The 7,199-nt window shown below is 36.2% G+C and overlaps 1 pseudogene; it reads left to right on the top strand.

Annotated features, from left to right (window-relative positions):
• Positions 1-464: 464 nt before the first annotated feature.
• On the top strand, positions 465-3,568 carry LOC147866323 (uncharacterized; annotated as a pseudogene).
• The last annotated feature ends 3,631 nt before the right edge of the window (positions 3,569-7,199 follow it).

Here is a 7,199-nt window from a genome sequence, read left to right as displayed (position 1 = left end):
CTTGATATAGTGATATATTGCAGTGTAAGGGTTGTCGTAGTTTTTCCCATATTTGGGTCTTCCACGTTAACATCTAGTGCACTCTCTTCTTTACTGTTTCGTGTGTAGATACATCTCTCCACATCCCTATTTTCTGTGAATGATCCGACGTCTCGGTTGTGGCCAAGCATAGCTTAGGAAACCATATTCAGACAGGGTGTTTTTTGATCTTTCCTGTAGACAGGAAAGAGTAGAGCTAACTGAAGATTTCTTGATTTATGCACATTCACATACATATATTTCCTTTCAAGCAAAAACAAATCAGCAGGAGGAATAGCTTTTACTTGAAGGCCAAAGCTTCAATGGGCCTCTCTTTGTCAACAAGCCTTCTTACCATAAAAGGATTCTCGCTTCTTTGTTATTAGCCAAGGAAAAGCTACCTTTTTGGGTACGATTAACTGTGTTAATACTAATCTCAGCAACCCATGGCTTCTCGAATGATGATCTTGAAGAAGAAGCAAGCAATTGGATTAGAAGAAGGGGAAGCAGAAGAAGAGTTTAAGATCATGCAAAGCTACTGTGGATTAAGTACTCCTCTGAGCCCATTAATGGAAGGTCCAACCGCATAGAGATTTGAGAATGTGGGTGTTATGAGAAGAGGTCAAGGGAGGTGCAAATGGCTGAGATTGGGGCAATTATCAATTTACATACATTCAATGGACCCAATTATCCATTATAACATATATTCAGTGGACTCAATTATCAATTATAACCATCATCTTGTATGCATGTTTAATGGATTTCCCTCATGCATTTTAAGTTGACATTAATTTCGTTTCAACTGGCACCCATTTTATGCATGCTTATTAAGATACTTTTGTATACTTAGATTGGTTCATATACTAAGAAAAGCCCCACACATATTGATTTGGTGTTACAGATCCCCCTCCCCTCAGGCGACCTCATCGGCACAATACATTATCCAATAGTACATTTGTGCAACAGGTGTTTCGAAGCTTAGTAATGTGCAGAATTTGTATGCCATGGGAAGAGTGAAGATGTTGGCATCAAACTTCAAGGTTACGGCAGCAGCAACCATACACATGGCCAAGGCCAAGAGCTCGTGGCGTGCAACTGAATCTAGATTTTTTGTGTTGTGGCAAATGGCCCTGGACATGTGGAATGTAGAAATGGTAGTCGGTGGTAGTAAAGTTGTGGCCGGGAGCGATGGACAGCTCATCTAGAGGCATACTCCGTGGCTTGGCTCGGACACTGCCAAGGGGCCCGTTAGACCCCTCCGACGAGCCTTGCAAGTAAGGAAATCTCTTGAATTAATCGACTCACCAGGCTTAAATGCGAGAGTGTCATGTTAGAATAGCATGGTTTTTTATATGGGGATTGTGAATGGATAGATTGCAAGATTCTAAGTGTTGAATTTATTGGATTATTTGTGGGTAAATTCATTTGGGAAAACCAAGTGAGGAATTAAACTGGAAACCTTGGTGGATAATTTGATGTGGGAAGAGTATATGCTTAGATGGATTTTGATTGTTGCCAGGGGTTGCATCCAAGGCTTATAGCAACCATATTTTCGTGGGCATGATGCATTGGCGAGAAAAAGATACGGGGATAGGATTGCTTCATCCTGAAGCTATCAGCCGATCCGGGGACTCTATCAAGCCGGAGCGAGGGACTGGCCAAGATAATATGCCACATAATGTCGGGGTATTTCAGCCAAACGATTGGGTTGATGATCTAGTTGGAGGTTGTATTCTGCGAAACCAACATAGACACTAGTGTGGAAGAGTACTGAGTTGTGGACGGCATCAGTGTAGCACACTCGGGCCATAGCTACCTTGCTTCGGTTTGGCGAGGCTACGATGAGTCATACCAAAACACGGCTTGAGGAGGAGTGGGTCATCGATGAGGTGGCTTTCGGCGTGCTCGGCTTGTCGTCTGACCTTTTCATCCCACCTGCTAATATCGTTCGCATTGATCCACATGGTACACCAGGTCCGATACAACAAGCAACAGTAGACGGGCTCGTGGTGTCAACAGGCTCGATTTTCCATCATGTGTTAGGCGAACACACGGTGTTGGGCCCGTCCCATCCAGTGAGAGATGTACACGTGGCGTTGAGCTCAATACATCAAGCCCTATTTACCCAAAGAATCGCATAAGTAAAGAAATTTGTGTTTGAAGGGTATTATAGTAAATAGGGCTTGTAGATTTGAGGGAATAATTACTTTATAAAGTGTATTTTTTTGGACATAGGGGTAGTTTGGTAAATTTGAAACTTCCAGGGGCATTCTAGAAAATAGATGAACTTCCAAGGGTATCCTGGTACTTTTCCCTATTCAAAAAATACATTCTAAATCCTCCTTTTCCGGCATTGTTCGTTGGACAAGACTTTGGCCTCGGTTTTCATAACAAATTTGACTCCCCTCGTCCAAAAATTTAGACGTTCACGTAACTCTTCAGTCAAGAGGTTGAAATCGAGATCCAAAATTTTGTCGTGATCCTCGAGGTGAAATGTTTGTGTTGACAAAGTTTCTAAGATGGAAAATCGAGTTTCATGCTTCATCAATTAAACTCCAAATTCTTGTAACTTTGTGTCTCAAGCTCACATTTCCGACTCGAAAATGTCATCACATCCATGTTGAATTATGAGTAATAGTACACGGTAGATAATTGAAAATAACTTTAAATGAATATTCAAAATGTTGTATACATCCATTCGATAGTTCGAATCAACAAGATTAACTCGGCTTTGTTACATAAAGTGGTTTACAAGGAAGATACATAAATAGGTAGTGATGAAAGATTTGGTGGAGCTTTGGGAGGAGATTCTCGAGTTTTGGTGTAATACCCCAACAGATGATGGCCACATCGCATCTTGTTGTGACCTATCAATGAGATTAACTCGACTCTATTACAAAAAGTGGTTTCAAAGGAAGATACATAAATAGATGGTGATGAAAGATTTGCTAGAGCTTTGGGAGGAGATCCTCAAGTTTCGGTGTAATGCCCCAACAGATGATGGCCACACCACATCTTGTTTTTAAGCACCTCATGCAAATAAATATTGTGTCCTTGTTTATAGCATGCACCTCACTTTTTCACTTGATGTATGTCCACTTTATTTTTTTTAGTTCAAACAAGACTTGAACCCTTGACTATTCGCTCCTTGCGTAAGCTCTTGTCAACTGACCTATATATCATTTTGTTGATAATGATTCATGTGAATCTTCAACCCAAAAATCCAAAATTAATTCAGGTATAGACACATGGATGAGTAGCACTATAGTTGTTAGAAAATCACATCTTTTATGTCTAGAATACCTTGGAGTACAGTAACCATTCGGTTTAGTGCACACTTTGAATGCATGGAAAAAGTTCGCACTTAGGGGTTTTTTGAAAATTTTACGGTTTTCTAAAAACTTTTCCGTTTGTGCTCTAATCATACAATTCTTCATAAGAAAAGTGATGAATTTACGTGATATAACTGACCTGAAACGTTTCTGATTTTCAGCACACTCCTCTTGAATACCGTTTCTTTCTCGATTCCAAATTACCTTCAGTGGCCTGAGGAATACATATGTTATGCAACAAACCTAATGACGTTCCTTGGATGCGATGAGATTTTTTCTTGCATTTTCTTCCTCGTGGCAGTAGGTTTGAGGAATTGTAGTACAGATGAAAGAGACAGGAAAAGAGAGAGGAGCGACAGAGAATCAAAATCGCAGACACGCACACATAGAACACATGACACACACACAAATATACACATAGACGTTGTGACTGGAAATACCACTTCCTCAATTTGTGTGTTCTTTTTTCCCCTACATTTCTCTGTGCGTTTTCAACATACCCCACCGACCATCATGTAACAAATTCTTTTAATTTTATTTTTTCCAAAAACTCCTTTCTTTTCTTGTTTCTGAATGTTTGGAACATAGTTTCAATTTGGTTTAATGTAATTTCATCATGGAACAATGTAATTTTGAGCACACTTAATAGAATGGCACACTTAAGTGGGCACACTCTTAACCGAATGGTGCCCTGTATTCTACACATATTCTATGCTTTAGAGTTGCCATTTTAACTTTTATATATTCTTCATATTATAAGTATTCAACATACTCTACATATTTAACAAGCATTTAACATTTCCATAAAGTTAAAAATATATGTATATAAAAAAATCAAAAATTAAATCATTTCTCTAAAACATTTATATTTTAAGAAGTTTTTAGTGTGTTCTACATAATTAAAATGTTTAAAATATATTATTTAAAAAAATGGTAAAATACTTAGCATTCTTAGTATCTCTAGAATGTGTGAAAGTTGTGAATTGGATGTTTGTAAAATGCATACATATGTTGAAGAGTACGGATGCATATTATGCATCCAAAAGTATTTGGAACTCTGGTGATCATTGTTATTTCTTACCAAAAGTTTAGTGTTCATGAACCTATTCACATTGTCAAGCCCAATCATTGAACAATGATCAACTTATCGTCAATCTCTCAATCCACCAACATAGTTCATGAAATGGTAGCAAATTATTGTTATGGACATATAACTTTACGTCCGAAAGGGAGGGGTAACATATCACCAATAAATAAAGGAAGAATGACATTTATCCTAGGGTTTGAGGAAACTTAGCATGGTTAGTGACACATAGGCACCCATGTGGTAGTCAAGGGGGCTCTTGTTTAAGATAAAAATATGGGACTAATTAGCTCATTTTACCATCTCCATTATGAGACTCTTAGACTTTGGTTGTTTGGCGAAGTTCTTGTGCCAAGTTGCCTATCGTCTAATATAAGCCAAGGTACATCTCTAGACTATACGCGGCGATATGGGACACCATTAGGGTTTAAGGATCATACCAAATCTTTTGTTTGGGGGTGGTCGGGAGGAACAATGTCCTCACTTATTTATTCCTTATTTAATATCATTAGCTTAATCTAATCATAACAACTACCTCTACAGATTGTTCTATCTATAAATTTGTGTCAAATGATTAACCATAGCCAATGTAGAAACACATGCGGCATTTCTTCATTACAAATATTAACTAGCATTTTTTTTATTAGCATTACAAGATAATTTTGTAAAAGTTATGGTTTCTACACCATGTGCAAGCTTGCTTTGATTAGGCATATTTCTACTTGTGTAGAAATCTTGTATTTTGAGAATACCTCACAAAGTTTGATCCACTCAACTCAATGTTGGACTTTGAGCTCATGTCAATGACAATCTTGGAAAGGGAAACCTTTACAAAGAGTAACATACACTTACCATGTGCCTATTGTTATTAGAATACTATATTTTGGGCTCTCATTCTCCTACTTCCTCAAAGAGTATTAACTTCAAGATAGTTATGTAGAATATACTCATTGTAGATATGGCCTTCACCTCGTAATGAGGGCTTTATATCAATTATATAACTACTAAATAGACAATCCATGCACATTGTGTTATTGCACATAAATGTCTTATTGTTGTTGAAACTCAATCACTCCTTAGAATTGTAAATTGGTTTCCCTATAACATACACTTATTTTTATACTTCTTTCATTAGCACATCTTCACAACGCATGGGTTACCTCAAATGTCCACTTGCTCTTTTATCATGTGCAATATATTATAATGAAATCTACTACAATCAACATTAAGCATGTATGTTACCAACTATCAAAATATATCTTCCGTCCTAAATATAATAATTTTGTTATACATGATATTGAGTTGTATTCATAAATAACACAAGTTCATTCATCAATTTAATGTTATCTCAACACTATCTGAGGTTTATCATTCACTTTACTAAAAGTGTGTATATCCACATGCATAAGTTTGCAATAATAACATCACTAAGTATCCACACTTATCATGTCAATATTTTACTCATTAAAGCTAGTGGATTCCAGTTTTTTAGACAATTTCTAATCATTATAGATGGAAGCAAAATTGATGTTACCAGAGCTTAACTTAAACATGGCTTTTAATTTTCCAATGTTTTCAAATTATAAGAATATTAAATTGCTTACTTATGGCTTTGTTTAAAGACAAATAAGTTCAAAGACCTCTTTATAATAGTCATCAAAACTATAAAGTATGCCTTCGTTTTAGTTGTCTTTCATTATCAAAAGAAATCATTATAGTCGCCATCATCAAAATATGGTTTTATGTGTGAAACTAATGTTCACTGAGTTCATCGTATCCTAATGTTTAAAGGTTCAGGTAATTGAAATTCTTTCTTATGTAAAAGAAAGCAAATAATATTGTTTGTTATGGATGCTATCAAAACATGGTTTCTTCTTGGAAAAATGAGTTTTTGAGGAAAATTAGTGTGTCCCATAATCCTTGTTGAGTTCAAATTTGTATAAATGATGATAGCATCTGAATTATTAATTCAAGAGATGCTTTAGTTAGGCTTTAGAGAAGGTAAATCCTAATGCCTTCTCAATTTTCTACCTCACGATGTCTACAATAATGAGTATTTATCTAAATTGCGTTATGCATTTCACAATAAGTTAATTAATTAAGAATTGTTATGCATCATTGATGAAGTTTTCACATTATAAGTTCTTCTATGCACTAGATGGGTTAGTCATTAGGTGTGATATATCTTGGATGGCTATTAGTCATTTGAGTTTTGGATGGTTACACGATATGACTAACCCTATGCATTAGATATCTTGTAGCCAATGGCCATCCAAAACTCAAACGTTTGCTTTTATGTCTCATTTGAATATTTTTACTTGTTTCACATGGAAAGTCATTGAGAGGGTTTTTAAAACCTTAAGTGTGTATTTACAACCCTTTCCATGGTCGTGATCTCAATGTGAAGTGGTCCAGTTTCAAGAATTGCAACATGTATACCATTTGTTGCTTGACTGGAAGAAACATTGTCTTGATGTGGTGAGTGCGAAGGGATAAAAGTGCCAAATTGTCAAGTTTACAAATAGTGAAATTTATGGTCGAAGAGGTCATTAATTGGAAAAATAAGGAGATGAAATTAAGTCAATAATAAAACATAGTTCAACTAATAAGAGCTCGCCATTTATTATTATTACATACAATAGAGGGAAAAAGACAATCTATGATGCAAAAGGTACTACTATTTCTGTTTGGCAAGAGAGCCCTTTGTTAGGTTCACAAATTTGGAACACCCAAGCTTTGTTGACAAACGAACTATCATATGGTAG

This window comes from Azolla caroliniana, unplaced genomic scaffold, assembly GCF_043228905.1.
Source record: "Azolla caroliniana isolate FFs.n. ecotype wild unplaced genomic scaffold, voAzoCaro1.0.p SCAF_3, whole genome shotgun sequence".
Taxonomy (NCBI): Eukaryota; Viridiplantae; Streptophyta; class Polypodiopsida; order Salviniales; family Salviniaceae; genus Azolla; species Azolla caroliniana.
Note: the sequence above shows the minus strand (reverse complement) of the source record. Positions and strands in the feature narration are given on the sequence as shown.